At 36.7% G+C, this 23,257-nt stretch overlaps 1 pseudogene; it reads left to right on the top strand.

The window, feature by feature from the left end:
- Positions 1-21,576, top strand: part of LOC105049621 (exocyst complex component 5-like) — a 54,377-nt pseudogene extending 32,801 nt beyond the window's left edge.
- The last annotated feature ends 1,681 nt before the right edge of the window (positions 21,577-23,257 follow it).

The raw sequence follows: 23,257 nt of genomic DNA, 5'->3' as shown, positions 1-23,257 counted from the left end.
AACGCGGTGCGGAAGCATTTACACAACTCGAACACGGCTTGGAGCTTTATTAAAAGGAAAACCACAGGAGCGAAGAAAGTGAGATACACTGGACACCGCCATTCTCCATCTCTTCTTCCATCATTCTCATTCCATATTTCATCTAGCCTAACCCTCCAAACATCCAAAAAGCTTCCACCATCCATCACACACCAGCCCTCCTCTTCCATCTCCAACCTTCCAAACAATCCATCTGCTCAATCCCAGGATGTCAGCGCGCAAGAGTTCTATGGAAGGCTGACTCCTTCAACTCGGAAAGACGATGAAGCCTGCAACACAGATTTATTTTCTTTATCTTGTATTTATTTTCCATGCAATGAAATAAAGAATTGTTTTATGCTTCATGCTCATTTAATATTCTTTCTTATTTCTTAGAGATTTGGATTCGACGTGTACGATTTATTCTTTTTACAGACATACCGTGATCTACAGATACGGTACGCACTAGGAGAGATAGATTGTTACATTTCAAGTTCAAGTCTCTAACTTGTAGTTGAGTTAAGGTAATCTATACTCTAGACGGACGAGCCATAATCTAAGGATATGGTTCGTACCTATCCGAGATAAATTATGCTGCTTCTTAATTACAAATCTCATCATTGTGACATAAAAGTCAAAGAAAATAGAATCTGTTTTACATGGTGGATTCTGAATTTCCGAGGTTTCTTTCCTATTCAATTTCCTTTTGTGAATTAAACTTAAATTATTGTTTTCTTAGTAATTAATTAAAATCAATCTTCTCTTTCGTTTATTAATTATAAACAATTGTCCAAGATCCTTGTGAAACGATCCTGATTCATCCTAGCTATGTAGTAAGTTAGAATTGGGTTTATTTTTGGTGCCCTGACGACGCGCATCATAACCGCAAGTGCACAGTGTGCAGGATAGCACGTTCAGCGACTACGGATTGATCCCACGAGGAATTGGGTGTTTGAAGTGTGTTCAAACTCTTGCTTAGACGAGCTTTAAAGAAGAAAAGGAGAATTTGCTTGTAACTACTACTAAAGCAATGAAAGAAACTATTACAGTAATATATTAACTAAAGGATCTAGGATTTTTGAATCCACTAGACCAATGATTTAGATAGCTGTTCTCATAGTTTCTCATGGAATGTCCTTTAGGTCTTCTTATCAAAGTGCAAAGCATGAACAAGCATGGACCATGAAGAGACTTAACTGAACTATGATCCATCAAGCATTTTGCCTTATCCTAGATAAGAGACTCTCTTTTTGTGTTGATCCAAGCATAGGCCATGAAGGGACTTTAACCCAACTATGACCTATCAAGGTTTTACAGCAAAAAAGGGTTGAGGATTTTGATCTCTCTTTTCTTTTTTTGTGTTATTCAAGTATGGTCTATGAAGGGGCTCTAACCCAACTATAATTCATCAAGCTTTTCCACAAGAGAGAGGAGAAGAGAAGTTGTAGAAATTGTGGACCTTCTACCTGTTACCACTTCTTGCACCAAATCAAGCATGAACTATGAAGGAATTTTTATCCAACTATAATTCATCAAGTCTCTTGGCAAGAAGGAAGGAAAGGAGGACTCTAAACATCAAAAACATGAAAAAAATTCAAAAAAAATCAGCTTCTAACCATGGTCTAGCTTCATCGCAAACCCCAAAGGAATTGTGTAGCCAGACATGATATGTTTAGAAGCTATGAAATCGATTAAAAACATGAAAGAAATCTTATACTATTTACTGAAATTTAATGTTGCAGAAAATAAAAGGGATGCAGAAATCAAATAAGAAGGAAAAGAGCAAAAAAATTAAACTATCATATTTGCTGAAATTAAACTTGCAGAATTTAACTTGCATAAGTGACAATTAAATAAATATTAAAACAGAATTTTATTGCTGAATTTAAACTTTGTACTACAATATACTCCTAACTGCTAAGCCATTAACAGGGCTTGGAGTTAAACTCAAAACAGAAATTAAAACAAAAAGAAGAAAAAGTCCTAACTAGGATCTCCTCCCACAGCCTTCCTCTGCAGAACTTTCTTTCTTTCTGAGTCTCGCACCTCCCCCTAGCTGACTCTCCTTCTCGTATGTTGGAAGGGTGGAAGAAAGTGGAAATAAGATGGCTAAAGAACCTAGGAGACGGGATGAAGGTCTCTACAAGAGCTATGATATGGAGAGAGATATGTCTCTTGGTAGAGGTATTAGGCTTTATTTATAGGTGTAAGTAGGGTTGCGGTTTTCATATTTTCTAGATGTGGGACTAAAAATATGAATAAGAATTAGGAGATAGATGGATGAGATTGAAGGACAGGGAAGGATAAGGCAATCGAGAAGAGGCTTTTTCAAATCAAACTCTCTCTGAAAATTTTCAAAAATATTTTTTTCTTCTTTTCTTTTTTCTTGAATCCTGGATGTCCATTGCTTCGCCCAACTCCGGCGTTACACCCTACCTACTACACAAAGCTGCACGCAAGTCCCGGCTCCAGCTCACTTTCCTCTCGCACGTAGTATGCCCAGCTCACGCATCCAACAACACCCGTGCACAGCAATTGATCGCACACTTACGCACGCCCTTTGTTCTGCATGGGTCCACTGTGGAGCCCATTCCATTAGTCCCGCGTCTGCTGTTCCGAACCCACTTTGCATCTGCATCCATCCGGTGTCCTCACTTACGCATGCCGCACATCTTCATGCGTTCATCTAAAGCAACGTGGGTCACAGCCACACTTTTCAGAAAATCTCCCAAGACTCCTTTCCTTTCACACTCTCCCAAAAAAACTCCACTCTCACATAAGAACCCCCTATGCTTGTAATCCCCCTCTTAGCTGCATGCTGCACCCAGCCACTTGTGTCCAGCATGGGTTCATGTCCTCTGTGGGTCCCAAGTCTCATGTAATTCCCCCCAATCTCCTGCATGCTACATCTGCATGCATTTACTTCCAACGTGTGAGCATATCTATTTCGGATGCCCACAGGCCATCCATCGTTTCGAGTGCTTAAAGTGGGCTTGTTCTCGTTAATTGCAAATGTTGGGGGCTTTTGCTGGTTGTTTTATAAATAATTCCCATGTTTGATAATTTCTGAAAAAGAACATAAGAATTATCAAATATAAAATAATAAAGATTAAATAACACAAGTTCTAATATCTCTTATGTCATATTTATAGTATCTATCACACCCCTCAATTTAAACTTTGCTCGTCCTCAAGTAAAGAAAGGATTTAGAGCTCATCCTGAATCAAGTTGGGGGGTGTGATCAATACATAAAATAAGATATTAAAAGTATTAAATTTTATGTTCTTTAATTTATATTAGCTTGAATTTGATACTTCTCTTATTAATTTTTAGGTATCATTGGTTGGAAAGCCCGAATCCATTATTTATGAAAGATCCAACTCAAAGACTGAGTCCAAATCCGAGTTTTAAGACAAGCCAAGAGTAAATATGGATGAGGACTCGTGCGAACGTGATACGATATACGGTATATAGGACAAACACGGGCATGATACGAGCACAGAAGGGCGCTGCACACGTGGAAGACTCAAATGAAAGAAAGGAAGAGGATACATACGGCATTAGTACAAATGAAAAAGGTTTTGGGTGGCTTTGACATGAGCATTAAAAAGGAGGGGCCTATGATGCATTTAAAGCAATAGAAGAGAAAAGGTGGCTTGGGCTTCTTCATGCATGGAGGGAGCTGTATGCAGGAGTGAGGTGGCATGATAAGGCTCTACGCAGGCGCTGGAAGTGATTCATGTAGAAATCTGGGCTTTTGGGCTTACAAAGCTGAGCGGCTTAGCATGGTCCACAAGATGGAAAAAAAAGAGAGCGGCTGGAAAGTGAGGCAGTCTGATCATGCAAAAAAAAAGTCAATAAATGATGGAAGCAATACTACACTTACTCATATGAAAGTTAGACGATTTAGAGATAATGGTAGGAGGTAATTTAGAAAAAGTTCAGAAAGGATTTAGTGTTCTTGGCTTAATTTTCCCATTGATTAGTACTAATATCCCAATGATATACCTCACTCACATCCTACTGAACATCAATGGTCTTTTTGAAAATTACCTGATGAAATTTGAACCTTTAAGCTAAATGGTACTTAGTCCTAAATCCTTTCTTTACTCAAGGATGAGTAAAACTTAAGTTGGAGGGTGTGATCAATACATGAAATAGGATATTAGAAGTATTAAATTTTATATTATTTAATTTATATTAGTTTGAATTTGATGCTTCTTAATCGCTTTTGCAGGTAATTGGTACATTGGGTCCATTCAAGTTAATTCAAAGTGATTTAGACCCAAGCATGATGGCTAAAAGCAACCACATCAAAGGGAGGAAGATCATCTAACGGTTTAGAAGCAACATTTCCAATCCAAGGGCTATAATTCATGATGTAATCTTCAAGATCAAGAAACCCTAGGTGCTACATCAAATCAAGGGCCAAGAATCAATCAATTGAAGATCCAATGGCCACATTTCAAGGCATCCTAATCAATCGATTAGAAGAAGAATTTGAGCCGTCATCCAATCCAATCAAAAGAGGAAGATTATCAAAGCTAAAGAGGGGAAAAAAAGTGAAGCAAGGACATGGATGGCAATAATACAAAAGAAAAAGGATTTTTAGGAGAATTGGGGGCTTTGGCATGAGTATTTAAAAAAGAGGGGCCCACATTGCATTTAAAGCAATAGAAGAGAAAAGGGCCTGGGTTGTTCATGTGGTGCATGGGATGGAGCTTTGTGCAGCAAATTACGCAGCTGGCTACAGCTTTTTGGCTTTGTGTGAGCATGCTTTACGTTGAGATGAAGGAAGTAGCTGCATGAGGCCCACACAGGATAGGAAAGGAATAAAGAGCAGGTTTGCACGAACGTGGATGTCCGCTGGGGCCTTTATGCGAGTTGGACGTGGTTTGGAGCCCTATTTAACGAGTGGCCGTGGGCAACGAGGAAGCAGTAGGCAGCCACAGAAGTTATTTTTCTTTATTTTTTTAGATTTTGTTTTAGGATTTGAGAGATATGGAGAGTGGAGAAGAAGGAGAGCGCTTCAGGAAGAGAAGGTGCTGTGACAGGGTTCTGAATCTTCTAGAAGATGTATCCAGTCCGAGCCATGCTTGGCTAAGATGCAGTCTGTAGGGGAGTACATATATCTTTATATAATTTTATGTATTTATTTTCTATTATCTGCAATTATTAAAATGCTTTCAAGTTCTATTCAATTTCTTTTATGCTTGATTCTTGAATAAGTTACCTATAGGTGGGATGGATCATGATCTTGACAGGATATGGTCTATGCTCAACCAAAGTAACTTATTCTAGGATTTCAGTTCATTTCATTTACATCAGAAACCTTGGATTGACTTGGTGCCATAATAGGAGCTTCACATCTTTAATCGAGCATCATCGGAGTTTGTCAAGTTTCCGGCTTTAGTGTCATTTCTTTTTTATTTTAATTATATTTTCTGTTTAGTCTAGATTTTCTTTAGTATGGTTTGGAAGGGTCTAAAATTAAGTGACTAGGTAAGTCACATGTATTATTAAAGAGTCAAGAGGGCATTTTAGGAATTAAATAAGGGGCTGGTTACTATGCCTTTTTATGATTTCTTTGTGTTAGAGTTTTTTGGGATGTTGTATGATGAATTTTTCATCAATGAAATCAAGGTTGTGTTGCTCTTTTATCTACAAGGTGTGGAATATGGGGTGGGGTCCCTAGGGAGTAATTCCCTACCAAACCGATGTGAGATTGGTTTGTTTCCTCTTATTTTTCCTTCTCAATAATGTCTCCTATCTGTGTTCCTATTTTCTTTCTTTTATGTAATGCCGTACTAGGCCGAACCACCTGGTATGAGGCATACCGAACCAGACCGACGGCCAGCTGATCCAGTTTGGATTTTTTTTTTGAAAGATCCTCCGAAGCGCACCGAATCGGGTGGTTCGGCATGGTTTGGAGCCATACCACCCAAAATCGGGCGATATGGCTCGGTTCGGCACGGTTCGACGTTGAACCAAACCGTATCGATAGAGCACATGGAGAGTGGGGGGATGTGGATGTTGTGGTGGGACCTAGGCTATCAATTAATGGTAGCCAGGCTTTCTTTTCTCATTGAAAGTCGAGAGGTTCTCTCAGAACTTCCGAGAGACGCTCTCAGGCTTTCGACAATACGAACAATTAAAAATATTCAAAAAAATTAGAAAAAAAATTATCAAATTATAGTAGTTTGAGGAGATGATGATTTTCGATCGGGAGTAAGATAATGTATTATTCTTTTAGTAAATATTTTATTTTTTATATTTTTGTAGCTAAAAAATGGATAAGAACGAAAAAGTAAGAAAATAAGAAAAAATCATGCTAAAATTTTATGATTTTGGTATGATTTGATCATATGTTATAGATCTTTAAAAAATCTACATGATGACACTAAAATCATTGATTTTCATTAATTATATATATATATATATTTTAAATATATATATATATTCGTAAAAATATTATTAAAAAAATAAATTCAAAAAATATAAAATCAAAGATTCAAAATCATGTTTAGAATGATTCAAGTTACTTGAATCTAACCTCAAATTTTTTTTGAAATTTTTGAAATTACAAAATATTTTTATAATTATTTAAATAATAAAAAATATAATCAAATAAAAATATATAAAATTAGTACTATATTTTAACTAATTCAAAAATATTATTTGAAGCATATAACATATTTTTTTTGAATTTATGAGTTTTAAAATTATTATTAAATTTTTTTGAATTTATATATAATATTTTTTAATAATTATTAAACTGCAGTATTTTGTTATACTTGCATAAATGAGTAAGAAAAAAAATTCAGAGCGTGACATTGATTGAGATCATGGTGAGATGCTTTCGACTCAGCATCACTGAAAATGCAAATGGTGCAATACATAGTTCAAAAGAGGAGGGGTGATTAGGTTAAAGCAGCATCTGACTGGTGGTTATTTTAATATATCTATATGTCGAAAATACCTACAGGAGATCCGACAGTTGATGAAGAAGCACTTCACTGATTCGAAAGCAACGAAGAAAAGGGCAAAGTAGAAGAGAGCAGAGGTGGACCGTCGAGTTACAGAGCCATCTTTTTATCACTCTAGAGAGTCAGAAAAGGCTTCCACTCCAAATGATGAGAAGGCACAGATTGAGGCTGCGATTCAAACGAGCTTGGATGATCAGTACCGACAGGAGGAGATGGCCAGATATAGAGAGCGATTTGGACCATCATGCTACGAATCAGAGTCTAGATTAGCGACCGATAGGGGAGAATCCGAGTTCAGGAGGACTACCTCAGTCAGAGAGCTCGGTGGTAGAGGGAGCAGACAAAGTATTTCATCTTTGTTGGAAGTTTTTGACAGTAGGAGGAGGTCCTCCAGAGATATTCCAGCAGGAGCCACCATCCAAGATTTAGTTTCACATACTTTTTTCAGCAAGAATTCAAAGCAGCAGAGGATTGACACTATGGTGAAAAAAGATAAAAAAAAAGATATGTGGCGAGCTATTGAATCATGATTTCATTTCAGCCATATTCCAGCAAATGCAGCAGGCAACCCTTACTATCGATCTACTATTTTAGCCATAGAGACTGCCGATCAGGGTGTAGATCTGTCAGGACCTAAGGACATCTATGGTCGGCTTCTTGACAGTAACAAGAAGGATCTACAAAGATGTATTGCTTCTTACACAAATAAATGATCCAGATACGGACTGACAATGATGTGTGATGGTTGGACCGATCCTACTAAATGGAGCATCATTAATTTTTTGACATATTGTGATGAAAAAATATTTTTTCATAAATCAATTGATGCTTCAGATAAGATGCACAATGCCGCATATATCCTTGGTCTGATGGAGGAGGTGATTGATTCAGTGGATGAGCAGTATGTCGTGCGAGTCATCATAGATAATGGATTACAATATAAGACTGTCGGAGAGTTGCTGATGGAACGACGACTGCAGATATACTGGACCCCACATGCTGCACATTGCATTGATCTTATACTGATGGATATTGAAAAGATTCATAGGTTGCAGCAGGTAGTGGAGATTGCTCAGACTATTACTAGATTCATGTACAATCACACATGGGTTCTTTCATTGATGCGAACGTATATTGAGAGGGAGATCTTGAGATCAGGTGTCACATGATTTGTTACCAACTACATAGCACTTGATAGTCTTCTTCAGAAGAAAGCAGTCTTACGTCGGATATTTGTCAGTGTCGAGTGGTAGGAGAGCAGATATGTGAGGGCCAGCACTGATGGAAGTCGTATGGAGAACTTGATGATGAGTCAGTCATTATAGCAGCGGGCTAAGAAGATAGTAAAAGCTATTAAGCCATTATACGAGGTGCTTCGTACCATGGATAGTGAAAAATACCTCCAGATGGGCTTCTTATATTACATGATAGAGAGGACAAAGAAACAAATCAGTGAGAATGATTCGCAGCATGCTCAACAATTTATTAACATCATTGGGCGTCGTTGGAACTATCAGATGGATAGAGATTTGTATCTAATTGGTAAGCATAGGTTCAAGAATACTTTAAAATATTTCTCTTCTTATACTTGTAAAAGTGTACTTAATCAATTATGGAATTTATCTGCAGCTTACTATTTGAATTCAAGATTCCAATATACCATTCCTGGGATAGATATGGATAACGAGCTTCTTGCTGCTCTTCGTAATGTGATATATAAGATGGTGTCCAATCCAAAAATCGCATCCTTGTGTTTGCAAGAGGTATACTAGTTTAAAATAGATGTGATTATTCAACTGAATTCGATCTGTACTTAACGATATATTTATAAATTTAATAAATATATTTTTTATAGATGAAACAGTTTAGAGAGGGATCAGATAATTTTGGAGTCCTATCAATTGTCATAAGCAAAAAGAAAATGAATCTAGATAAATTATGTATCAATAATGAGCAGCATAGACTGACATCATATGTCTAATAATATCATAAAATTTGATATGTAATTTTGCTTTTACAGTTGAATGGTGGATTCATTTTGAAATATCCATAGAATATTTGAAAGGTGTGGCTGTCCACATTCTTTCCCAAACGGTCTCTGCTAGTGGCTGTGAGCGTAATTGATCGACTTTCGTCTTTATCCACAGCAAACAAAAAAATTGTCTGACACAAAAGTGCCTCAATGATCTTGTATATGTTCACTATAATTTGAGGTTGAGGCTAAAATGCATTCAGAAGAAAGTACAACCGAAGCACATTGATCCGACACTAGATAATTATGCTGACGAGGACGACGATCTGATCATCGGATGGCTTGCAGGTCAGTAGTAGGAGCCAGAGCTTGATGAGCCAAGGTTCCCTCCATGACCAGTTAGTGTGGTAGCTAGGGAGATCAGGGTGGATCCAGGGCAATGGGCAGAAAGAAATATTCCACATAAGGTTCCAGCTGATCAGCCACAGCTTAAGGGGACACAGAGGACTCATTCATCACATGACTCGATGTCCGATACATCCTCACAGAGGTTTGAGCGAGAAATATTGAGACGAAGTCGGTCAGCAACAAGATATCCATCCTCCTAATCATAGAAAACTCAATCACAGAGGGAAACAAGGGAAGAAAAAGGAAAGACAATTGCACGTGCATCTCTCGAGAGTACAGGAGCTATCTGGCTCATATTCAAAGATCAAGGAGAGTGATGATGGTACTAGTAGTAGTCATGGATCTGATAACTAGGGAGGAACTGGAGGATAGGAAACCACTGCTTATAAGACACAGTCGTAGGGTGATATTCGATTCACCGATGAGTCTCGGTATACTTATGCCACACAAGATAGGGACCATGATGGACAAGTCAGTAGAGACCGTGGGGAGCTAATTTCATATAGACGACGGGCTCTTAGAGTTCGTCCAGCACACGATGTAGCTGCAGACGATCTTGCACGTGGAGTAGGATCCATGGGTGTATCTAGATCATCCTCACATTATGAATCTTCTTACATGCAGCCACCTTATGATCTATATGGATATTGTGCATCCGAGGCATCGTCTTCTAATAGTTATTATTCTATGCAGTCTGGAGCATCTTATGGATCAGATTTTGCTACCGGCATATTTGGATGGGCTCCTCCATAGCCATACCATCATCCCAAGGATACTTCTCAGAGTCACAGTTTGAGTGAGGGATCTGAGATGTCTTATAATCCAGATAGAATGCCTTATGGGATGAATATTCAGGAGTACAGTGCTTCCTGATTAGAGAGATGGACTGATGTTCTTCTAGACTATGTCGATGATCCAGATATCTACGAGCATCACAGACACTCGACAAGAAATTAGATGTAGAACAAATCTTAAGATTAGTATATCATTCTTTATGCTTTATACTTTAAAAGTTCAGATACATTTTCATGCATATTTATATATTTTTTTATAATTTTAGGATAATAGAGTTGTAATATAATGTAAATAAATATATATTTAAAATTTTGGATCAAGATTCTCGGTACCGCTACCAAACTCAAAAATTAAATCCAAATATGTCAATCATATGCAATATAATGTAATTTTGAAGTTATAATTATGAACTAATAACTTGGAGACCCAAAAAAAAAAGAAACAAAACAACAAAAAAAATTTGTACTAGTCCCGAATCGGTACGCCGGAGCATATCGTGTGTCGGCACGGTACGATACCGATACCGTACCATACCAGTCCGGTGCCGGTACGAGTACCGATACCAGTACAGCGATCCTTGCTTTCTTTTCTTTTCTTCATTTCTGCAATATTACAACATAAAGCACATAGGCTTCTATTTTTATGGCCATTTCCTCGTGGCATCACTTTACAACAATCACTCAACACCTATTTTCGGCTTTTGATCTGTCCAAAACCTGATCTGCATGAGTCCAATCAGATCTTCAATTTCTGCAGAGCCAGCATCCCTCTTTCTTTGGTTCTGGAAAACCTTGCAGCAAATTAGCATTCTAACCCTAGTCCTTGGAGTGTGCCGATTCCTACTAACTGAAAAAGTCTCGGATCTTAGGTTTTCACACATGATCTATGAGCAGGAAATAGGAACAGACTGGATCTGGACGGCGATTGTAGCATATTCACCTAGGTGAACGAAGATCCGTTGCTTTGCATCCTTCAAGGAATTCTGGTGGCTTTCAATACTTATATTGCAGGATCATATGCTTTAATTGTGAAATGATATTATCTGAATCTGATTTCATCAAGTAGCATTTAAGCATCCGGATCAAACATCCTCTTTGCATTAGAATGGGTTGTGATTGAGTCCTAGGCCTAGTAATTTCTTAACATTTAGCATCAGATTGCTGTTTAGTGTCACATAGCATCACATTTTCAGATATTTTCATCTATTCCATTTAAGTTTGCATAAGTTTGGATTAGGGTTTATCATATTTGTGCGGTATCAATTGCTAGGTTCCCTAAGATTGTCCTGCATCACATACCTTCTCCAAATATTAAAGCAAAAAAAAAACAAGAAGAAGAAGAAAAGTTTTATAATTTTTATAATCATGACAAAAGAAAATCCTTTTCTGTACTGTTTTCTGTAAAATGACTGCAGGGAAGTTTCTTGATCTATACTCTAATTTTCTTTACCATTTTGGTCCACATAAGCACAAGTAGGCGATCCCTAATTGGAAAACCTCAAATTTCAATTTATCTTTCCACAGCCTAATGTAAATTTATGGTAGATCCTAATATAGTACTGGTATGTAAGATGTGTTCATATCCTTATTATGGTTCCCACATTTTACTCCAATCAACTATTAAAATACTATTGATGTGTCTGAACTTGTATATATTTTAAAAGTTTTGCTGTTTAATGAAAGTTTTGTTAATCTTTTGTGACCTTTTTGAGGTGAAACAACCATTCTGTTTAACTACTTGAGTTGAAGTACTGCTGCATATGTGATCTCACAAACTTATGAAATTGAAGGTCATATTTACCTGGCAAAGTGGATCCTTGTATATTAAGTGGTATATGATGGGAGAATTCTATAGAATATGCTGCTATCACACAGATTCTATCTTTAGGAAGATTCTGAGATGTGTTACTTATTGCTATGGAGCTGTGACCAACTCACTTATTATGATGTTGGTTTTTCCAGCCAGCTACTCTTGCAACTTATGTGAAATCAGTGTTAAATTGTCTGCTGGATCAAGTAAGATTGGAGCTCTATTATTGTACCTCTAATTGGGCTTAAACTATTAATACAGTCCTTTTTATGAATTCTTTGCGGCAACGATTGCAGTTCAGTCAATACTTGACTGAAGGGCTTGAGCGGGCCAGAGAGAGCCTGAATGAGGCTGCTGCGTTAGGGACAAATTCTTTATTGGAACAAGTGTCAGTAGGAGGGTGGCTGCTGCAGCTGCTTCTGCTGTATGATAATTCCATTCAACATTCTAAGTGAAGCAAATATATTTTTGACCACCCATTCATGTCACATATTTGCTTTATATTAAAAAGAATTATCATATGGCTGAAAGGGCATGTAAGCAGTGCATTGCTTCTGATGTGCAGGCTGAGGCAGCTGCTGCTGCTGGTGAAAGTAGTTTCAGATCTTTCATGATTGCTGTTCAATGATGTGCTAGCAGTGTGGCAATACTTCAACAAGTAAACCTTTAACTCTTAAATGTCAATTAGTTGTTATTATTATTATTATTATTATCAGGTTGCGATATTGTCATTTACTTTTTTCTTTTCTTCAGTACTTTTCAAACTCTATTTCGCACCTCTTACTACCTGTGGATGGTGCTCATGTGGCTTCTTGTGAAGAGATGGGTACATCTGTGTCCACTGTTGAGGGTGCTGCTCACAAAGGACTTCTGCAGTGCATCGACACTGTGATGGCTGAGGTCTGTACCATAAGGTTTTCCCACCATATGATCATATGCTTCCAGAGATATGTTTTTAAGTATGCATCCATTTTCTGCACACCTACATTTGAGTATGATGTATTCCTTGACTACAAAGAAACATATTGCTCCCTAACCTACAATGGAGCCAAATGGCATATTCCATACATTTTGCTAATAATATAGCATTCGAGGAGATTGTACGGTCTCGATATAATCTATTCCTCTGAGGAACCTGAGATTTTCATTCAGCTATTTTAGTTCAGCCTTACTCAAAATTGTGTCTTGAATCCTTGATTGTTCTGTTCCTATGCCAGATATATAACTTTTGCATATAAGTGCATGAGTCAGTTGTGTTGAACTCTTCTGGCATGAAATGTTTCGTTATTCCACATATTCCTCTAATCAATTCTTTTATTAATTTTCTTTGACTATTATTAGACATGTTAATGGTGAACTACTAGAATGAAGTCTCAAAAATAATATAAATAAAAAAAAAAAACTGTTTTGCTTAATTTGCTATTTCTGTTGTTTTTTCCTTTATATCGCACTGACACATTCTCTGGAATCATATGCATGAGTCACCACAAACAGATATACCTTCTTTTTAGGTACCTCATCACATACTTAATATGTGTTTAGTCTGATGAAATCATCAACTAAGAACTAATATTGAATAATTACAATTACCTGTGCACATATGGTTTCCCAGCAGCACTTATATTGATTTTATGTTGGAGCTTTCATCTGGGAATTCTTCCCTCTTTTTTCAATGTATCAGATTACATTCTATAGCTTTCATGCAGATGCATACAGCTTCCTCTCAAGCATTGTTAGTGCTTGGATAATAGCATTGTTATCCGTTATCATACACTGATTTGTCAATGTGGAAACTTTCTTATACCTCTTTGGAAATGTTTATTAGTTTTATTTTAAACCTTCACAGGTGGAACGACTGCTTTCTTCAGAGCAAAAAACTTCAGATTATCGTACTCCCAATGGTGGTTCTGCTCATGATCACCGACCCACAAATGCCTGCATAAGGTGTGTTCAACTGTAAATTGGATACCAAAAAGTGAGTTAGCACTGACATAGAACCGTTATCTAATGGTTTGTTGATTGTCAGAGTCGTAGCATACTTGTCCCGTGTGCTTGATGCTGCATTCACCACTTTGGAAGGTCTCAATAAACAGTCATTCTTAACTGAGCTAGTAAGTATGATTATGTGGCAAAATCATTCTTATTACAAATGACCTGGCAAAATACACTATGCACTTTGTAAAATGTCAAATAATCCTTAAGGGGATGCATCTCTGGTATCAAAATTTGCATGATAGGGACCATATGGCTGCGCACATGTATTGGACTATAAGAGTTAAACATCCCCACCTCGTCCTCATGCACACCCTCCTCTGATTCACTTTTCTCCATTGCTTGGGATATGATGAGGCAATGCAACTGGATTGTAGTTGGCTGTACATTATTGACCAACTAGCCCCATCCAGCATGCATGGTATTTTGCAAAAGTTTTTCCTAGCTCATCATTTCTTCTGAAAGTACTGCCAAAGCATGAACATCTAGCGATACTAGGACTTGCCACGTGCAATGCACATGACGATTCAAGGGGAAGTCATCTGGTAGATATCTGATCAGATTAAGATGGAATATTTGATACATTTTGGATGCTGTCAACCAACAGAGTCAGAGCATTTAATTCCTGGCTGGAAACCAATTAGCAAATCAAGGTGTATTTGATGAAATTCTTGATCAACAGGAAGGAGAATTTTTTTATGGACAGTTGAGATGTAGTTAATCTACGAAATGATAGACAGCACTTGAGATTCAGGAGGAAGATATGTTTGATGGACAGAAGTGATGCAATCAAATAATGGAATGCCATGTCATATGTGTGACGCACATGATTGATTCAAGATGGAATATTCATTTGATTGCTGTGGTAAAAAAGAAGAAGTGGTATTTCATTGATGTTTGTGTTATTCAAGACTTAAATTATATTCCAATTTTATTTTATGCATTTTTATAGTATAATCAAAGGGTATATTGACTCATGCACATGGCTTCATGTTAGACATATCCTATTCTTCCTTTCTTTCTTTCCAGATTAATTTTGTTAAAGAAAAAAGAATGAGTAATATGATATTCATTAGTTATACTGAAAAGGAAAACCTTCTGTTCTTGCTGCTGGCTATGAAGCCTTTGGTATTACAAATAGAAAAGGACAAGACCCATGTCATTAAATTAGCAGATATTGGATAATTAACTATCCAGGAGGACCAGTACCATATGATTTACTTAGACATTATATGCATGCAATGAAAAGCAATTTTTGACATATAATATATACTCAGACATTATATTTCATTTCGGTAATTAACTCATTTGTTCTTGCTTCTTAGCCTGCATGCCTCTCAAGCACTATAGTCACTTATTACCATGTGCCTTCTTGCACTACTTTATGTATTGTGATAACTGTATGATTTGATTTCACCTATCTTTGATTTCTGATGAGTTCAACAATGCAATCATAGGGAAATCATTTGCACAAAGGGCTTCTTAATCATTGGAAAAAGTTCACTTTCAGCCCAAGGTAACCATTCTCACTACCTGTTCAGTAATATGTATGTCAGATCTGTTGAAAAAAAGCTTCTGGGAGTGTGGAAAACCATTGAGCATGTTGGACTGACAGTCAACCTTTTTTCTTAAGCTGTTTAGCCTTAAGATCTACTGAAAAATTCTGTTGTTCTCTTTAAACATTTGGAACTTAATTAAATGTTTGAGAGAGTTGGCAGCTCCAGTTCTTCATTTTCAGCCCTTATGTGTCTAAGTTCTAAAAGGAGCATAGGAAATAAAGTAAAAGATGCTTAATCCTGTTTTGTGTTTGGCTTTCATCATTATCGGCTTAAAGTCCATAATTGTGACCAAAATGTCATATTCTGCATTTTCTGACCCAAAATACTCTCACCATTGCCTTCCGTGCTTACATCAGATGGATACACTTGATCTCATGACCATGTATTACTATACAAGGACAATTTCGTCTATGTAACATTAACTTTGTCTCCGTATTTTCAAGTTGCAAGCTACATATCTTTCGCATTCTTTTTCCCCCTCTTCATCATCTCCATGCAACCATACTTGTATCCCATTTTGACATATCCTTAGTCTTTTTTTTCTTTTTCCTTTTTTTCCTCTCTCCAACCTTCTAGTGCATTCCTGAGCAAAATCTTGCCTTGTGATTCCTGCAACCCTAATGTCTAAGTTTCTAACACTTTCCTTTTATAAAACCTGCAGTAATTCCCAATTATTTCCTCAAATTCTATTACTTACAGTTGGCCTGAATTATCTATTACCTAAATGCTCAGGGAAAAACCTGCTTTATAGTTCATCGCATCCAAATTGTTATGCTTTTGCTATCTTGCAGCCTTCAAACTTTAAATATCTGACTCACCCTTTACTATGTCAGTTTAAGTATGTCAGCATTATCCTTTTGATTATCCATTTAATTTTGCAGATGAAAAATCAGGGGATGTATATACTATCAGCGAACATTTTCTAGGAAAGCTCCCTGGACATGCTTTCCTATATCAAATCACTACATTGGTGGACTGGTTCAGTCAGCACTGCCTCATACAAGAGAGAAGCCACTTCACCAAGATGAAAATTAAGCGTCAAGCTGACGGGTGATGGATAGACATGTAGAATCAAATAGATTTCCAAGGGAAGTCTCCCATTTTTCAATTAGGCGAGAATGAAAGTTATGTCAAGGAAAAGTATCTCATTTGATGCTACACAATAAACTGTTCCTCAGTTGATAGGGGCACATTGCATGGATGGTCAAAAAGCTTAATCCATCCAGACAAATAGATCAATTTCACAATGATTCAACCATTTGGTTATGGAAGATTTCTTGGTAGTATGTAGAGTTCTTAGATTTGCAGGGGTAGATAGATAATTGAATTTTTAGTGTTATTTTGATTTTCTTATTTCTTCTGCTCTTTTCAATAGTAGGATTAGTTTCCAAGGGCCCTGTTATGGGAACTAGTTAGGTTTGGAAAGTCTTAAACTCATCAGGGTTCAGTTTTATAAGTTTAATAGTTTTCGGTTTATGCTTTTTTTTGGTAGAAGTTTTTTCTTTTATGCTTTAGTGGGTCACTTGAAGAAAGTAGTGCTGTTTGAGTCATAAATAGGATAAGGGAAGCAAACTTCTAAACATTATATTCTTTAGCTACAAGGAACACATAAAATAAAAATATTGTTTTTTCATGAGATTAAATGCTTTTACCTTCTCTTCCATGTTGCAACTATACATTTTTTATGGTGGGACTCTTTCAACCTTATGTGCAAAACTTGAATATCTTGGTGCTGCAATTTTAATTATTTCACTTTTTAATTTCTTCTTTTTCTCCACCATCTTGCTCTAGTATTTGGCAATACTAATCAATGGGCGACAGAATTAGAAGCCCTGAATGCATGGACCAAATACCTAGAAAACTCGATGGAACACCTCTGTGTTTGCTTCTGTTGTAGAAAATTTTGCAAAATCTACCATGATCCCCTCATTGTCAAGACAAACTGCAGCTAGCTAAGGACTCAATGTGTTATAGGACTCTGTCCAATCTCTAAACAACTCACCCATAACAAGTTGTTTGGCTATCTACGTCTTCTTGTAAGATGCCTCGCACTGTCATCTATCACGTACATAAGCCTGGCAGGCTGATATGGATCTAGATATCTCTATCCTAACTGATCCTCTAATGATATCGGCAATCATGCGTGCATCAAGCTGTGGATGATCTCACATCACATCTATATTCAAGCGTGTGTATGGCCCTTTATATACATAAATCTTCCATCGCTGCATCTTGATCCGAAGGAATGCACAAAGATGCCAACTATAAATATCAAACTGCTTACACATGATGCTCTATTTAACTCTATCTGACTCGACAACTTTGAAAGGATAGTGGGTGTGAATGGCATATTGTTTCATGGCATGTTGGACTTGTTCTTTCGACCTGAATACTATTCCCTTAACTCTTCATTCCCATCAAAAAATGGATGTTCTGGTGATGCTCCATAGGATGCGGCCTCATCATCGTCGGATGCATCAACTAGCCTGAATTCAGGAACAAAGGGTGCCTCATGTTGTGGGACATCCTATTCTGTACTAGACTCTCTACTATCATTGCCATCAGATTCTGCATCATCATCCTCATCTTCGTCATCGGTAGGATTAGAATCATAACTAGCAGCGACTTCATTTTCAAATAAAATTGTATCGGCCATTGTGGTTTCCAATCCTCCAAGTCCGACATGTATTGTATGTGGCTGATTAAGTGGTACAGAATTATAAGATTCGTGCTCCACATGCTCTACGAAAGCTGCCACATAATTAGGACCGATCCCGTATCATCAAATACGGTGTTATATTGATATTGATATGCAGACTCTGTACCTACTATAAACTGAGGACTATCAGTTACGAATACTGTTGGTTCACCAACGGTACATACGGAGATACCTCCATACTCATATCCAGCTTCATCAACCATTGGAACTGCATCAGGTAGAGATCCCCCATCCCCGATTGCACAAATAGGGAAGATACAACCTGAGACACATACTGTTCACCACCACTCGAAACTCCTACCATTGTCGGCTCAATAAAAATTTCAACCACACGAAAAGCCTCCTCTGATGGGATGCCTAAGATAATGTTCGTGTTCTAATCATCTTCAATAGGTACAGTCAAATATTGTTCAACAGTATGAATTAAAAATCTATATAGTAAGAAAACTCCACAGTGATTGGGATTCCATCCGGTGACAACATAGCAGACTCGCACAAGTTCTTGATATGTTGTGTTACGGTCCGCTATGGTCATCTGAAACCTTCCACCATCATAATATACACCATTAGCGTCACGATTGATCCTCCCATGCTAATGGAAGATAACAGTGACAAGTCTTAGATCCATTTTATTGAAAATTATTGTGAGAAGTAACTGCATGAATATATAAACAGATGTTCACTAGGAGGAAGTACTTAATATTTAAAATAACTTACATAATAAATGCATCCAATCACCATTTAATAAGTAAAATTAGATTTTATCTCATTCAGAAATTACATTAATTCTATAGGTAATTACAGTAATCAAACGATGCGCAATAGGGGTTGAAAGAAATTTCGACAGTATTTTTTCTTAATTCTCCTCACACGGCTGAAAATATGTGAGGAGAACTAAAGAAAAATACTGTCTGAAATTTTTTTCGACTTTTATTGTGCATCGTTTGATTACCATAATTACCTATAGAATTAATTATAATTTTCAAACTATCCAAACTGGACAATCAACTGATCAATGTACATAATTCTCTCATCCATATAAAAAAATATAACTGTATGGATGCTTTAGAATATGTACATTAATCAAAAGATTGGTCTATGATTTTATGCAATGCAAAATTTTTAAAAACAAATGACTGAATAGATAATTATTTTGATAATTTATTTATAAATTAATATTACTTAGATAAAATTAATATTATTTATAAATTAAATTTATCTTCCTTGTAAACTGACCATATGAAGAAATAAATTTCTAATTTATGTAAAAAATTAAAAAATTAAAATAAAGAAATATACTTGATTGGGGGTGGTGCGGCACAATAGGACCACCGAGAGGGCGAAGGTGCTGAGGACCGCCGGAAGGTGGGGGAGGCCGGAAGAGGGTGGGGAGGGGCATCAAGGACCGCCAAGAGAATGAGGGAGGGATGGCGGTATGTCGGGGAGGAAGGGGGCAAGCTGAAACGAGCGAGGAGCGGTGGTACGTCGGGAAGGGAGTGGGGGCGGGCCGAGAGGAGGAGTGTGGAGCAGCGATATGTCGAGGAATGGGGGCGGGCTGAGAGGAGCGAAAAGCGATGGTACGTCGGGGAGGAAGGGGGCAGGCCGAGAGGAGCGAGGAGTGGCGGTACGCCAGGAAGGGAGTGGGGGCAGGCCGAGAGGAGGAGGGAGGGCGGGTCGAGAGGAGGGAGGGCTATCGGGGATCGAGAGGGAGAGGGAGGGGGGTTCTCTTGTCGGGGACCAAGAGGATCATTGGGGAGGTGCGCGGGGAGCAGTTCGGGGAGAGGGGAGGGTTTTTTCCTAACTGACGGAGAGAGGGGAGGGAGGGATGTGGATCGGTGTTTCGGCCCGACTAAGTTGTCTTATGGTAGGGCGACTAAGTTGCCTTATGGTAGGGCGACTCTATGAGTCGTCCTACTATAAGACGGGTCTCTTGCTGCTGACTCCACACTCTATATGGAGGGCGAAGTGATGAGTCAGCACACAAAATCACCCTATGATAGGGCGACTTTATGTGGAGCAGTATTTTCATAAATACTTTGAGAAGAGTATTATTTTGGTAATTTTTTTTAGAATAAACCTTATTTTGATAAAAAAATCCCAATATTTTAGGTAGTTTTTGATTTTTTTTTTTTTTTTTTACTCTTTCTCTCTAATGGATGTTACGCTTTGCCTATCAACTTCGAGGCCTTGTTCTTATGCATCTCTTGTTCATATCCTTCTTATTGTTCTTATGCATCTCTTTTTGGCTTTCATTATATGTCTCTATATGTCTATTCAAGAGGAATTTTTTCATACAGTAAGATATATCAAAGCACAAGTCCCTCGAGATATCATTGTATATATTTGTGGATCATACAACAGTAGATCTTATGTCTAATGATGTACTGCATAAAAACAGCATTCAAGAATTAAGTTTACAGCATCAAAACCCAATTTATGAAGGTAAGTTAAGATCTAGATGTTGGAGGTTCATCTCATATGATGATCAGTCATGTTTGTAGGCATATAAATATGTATTCAGTTCGCACCATTTTTCTACACTAGCTTTACTGCAGTTTCAATGCTAAGATCAACAGAAAATCTTGAACAATGACGTCATCCACTTGCTTATGGTAATTATACCAATTAAGTCAATATCCATGAAAATATTTATGTTGTATTTGCAGTGGTGGGCTGCACCTGAAGCGTGACATAACGGAGTATGGCGAATATGTTTGCAGCTTTAATGCTCCTTCAGTTGATGAAAAATTTGAGTTGTTGGGCATGTACGTGATCATAGGATTACTGCATGTGGACAGTATTTTAAACTGTATATTTGTTATCATGAGGGACTAAAATTCTTTACCTTTTCACAGCATGGCAAATGTATTTATTGTTGCACTGGAAAGTCTTGCTTCCTTAGTTGAGGGAACTCCAAGCATAAGAAAAGATGCATTAAGGTATACATTCCAAATATGTTGCTTTTTGTCTGTTTGCTTTAGGTCATTTATTTTTGCTGCTTACTGACACTGCTTGAGATCATGTTTATTGTTCTTTTATATGCTCCAATTCCAGATTCGTTCAGCTTAGAGATGACTACAAAACTGCAATGATCGCATCCAGGCTCAACAACTTAATGTCTGAATTATAGTCACCCAAAAGCAACAGTGAGTTGTGAGAATTGAAATGTGGTAGCTATAGCAAGTCATATATTATTTTCAAGGGAACTTTGAGAGAGCTCCCAAGTAGAATATTCTTTTTTATCTGAAAAATTTGTTGTCATGTATCTTGAAGCTCATAATGGCATCCTGCAAATAATTATTCTTTCAAATCCTCGAATCTATTTTTGTATCGACTTACTTAGAACTGAGTAAGTGTCATTCATTTGTTTATATATAAAAAAAGAATCTCAGATTGCATAACCTCCTTTTGTAATCTAGTATGGGTCAAACATCTTCATGTCAGAGAAGTGTGGTTTGAATAATACTTAAACCCCCAACTGCTGCTCTCTTCTATTTGAGCCATTGAGTAAGAATAAGGAGATTTGCTAGCATGTTGTGATCTGATGCAGCATTACCATAAACTCTGTACTTGATTCTTCCACATCTACAGAAGAAACATTGATTGCATTCTGATGTCCAATTCCTTGCTGTGGTTCAACTAATTTTGTTGAAGAGAAGGTTTGTCACGCCCCAAATCTGGGACATAATACGACCATACTATCGAAGAATGGGGCCCACGATAATACGAAGCCAATCAATCATAATCAGCTAAAATTCATCAAAAATAAATTATAACAAAAAATTCAATTTCATTATTCATCAAGTAAATAAATCAATATTGAATCAGAGCGACTAAATCCAAAAAATAATACTAAACTCATATATCAAAATTCATCAGTAGTTGATTACAAGCCCATAATAATCTTATAAATTCAATTTCAACCGTAAATCTCCATGCTTACTAGTGTAGACCCTCCAGTCTAGATCATCCTTGTTTCCTAATCTTATTTGTCTGGACAAAAAAAGAAAAAGATATAAGCTACACTAGTTTAGTAAGTAAATCTTATACTATCTTATCCAGATCAAACATAAGTTTATACATGCATCAATAAATCATTTAGAGAAGATGATTATCATTGAAACATAAAATTTTCATAATAACAATATATCATAAATCAATAATACTTTTGCATATGCATATCTCATGTAATTTACATAAACATAGTTTTCAATGAATAACATAAACAAATTCATAAATTATATTAACTTCGTATATAAATTCATAAATCATTTGTCATTCTTTTCGTATCACGATCTTTAATAATTTTCTCAGACTAAATACTAAGGTCACTATTATACCCGTGACAGGATCATAATCATGTACCAACTACTATTATTCATTAGCAGGGTCGTATACCAACTACTATTATCCATTGGCAGGGTCATATGCCAATTACTATTACCCATTGGTAGGGTTATATGCCAATTACTATTACCCACTGGCAGGGTTATATATAGCTATCTGAGAGCCTTTTTCCATATTTCTTAAGATAGACATTCTTAAATCATATTTCATCAAATTATATTTTTTTAAATTATATATAAACAAGATACTAGATAATTTCATAAAATTCATAATCCATAAATAATCTTTAATAGTAAAACAATCGTAAAATCATTCTTTCATAACAAGGCATATATTTCATAAATATGGAGTTCATATTTCATAAAAAGTCATTCATATTAAAATATTCATAAATCACTATTTTATGATAAATCATGAATTTCACAATGCATATACTCGATCCTTATTTTATGAAAATATAGAATAATTTTTTTCATGATAAACTAGTCAATAATTTCAAAAGTAAGTAAGAAATATTGGGATTACTTACCTTTTTTGTTCTAGCCCTTCAAACTTTGATAAATAAATTTATCAAACCTATTTAATATATTAAAAATATCATTAATTTTTATTTATTAATTCAATCATAAAGAAAGAATACTGTAGATCGGGT

This window comes from Elaeis guineensis, chromosome 8 (assembly GCF_000442705.2).
Source record: "Elaeis guineensis isolate ETL-2024a chromosome 8, EG11, whole genome shotgun sequence".
NCBI lineage: Eukaryota > Viridiplantae > Streptophyta > Magnoliopsida > Arecales > Arecaceae > Elaeis > Elaeis guineensis.
Note: the sequence above shows the minus strand (reverse complement) of the source record. Positions and strands in the feature narration are given on the sequence as shown.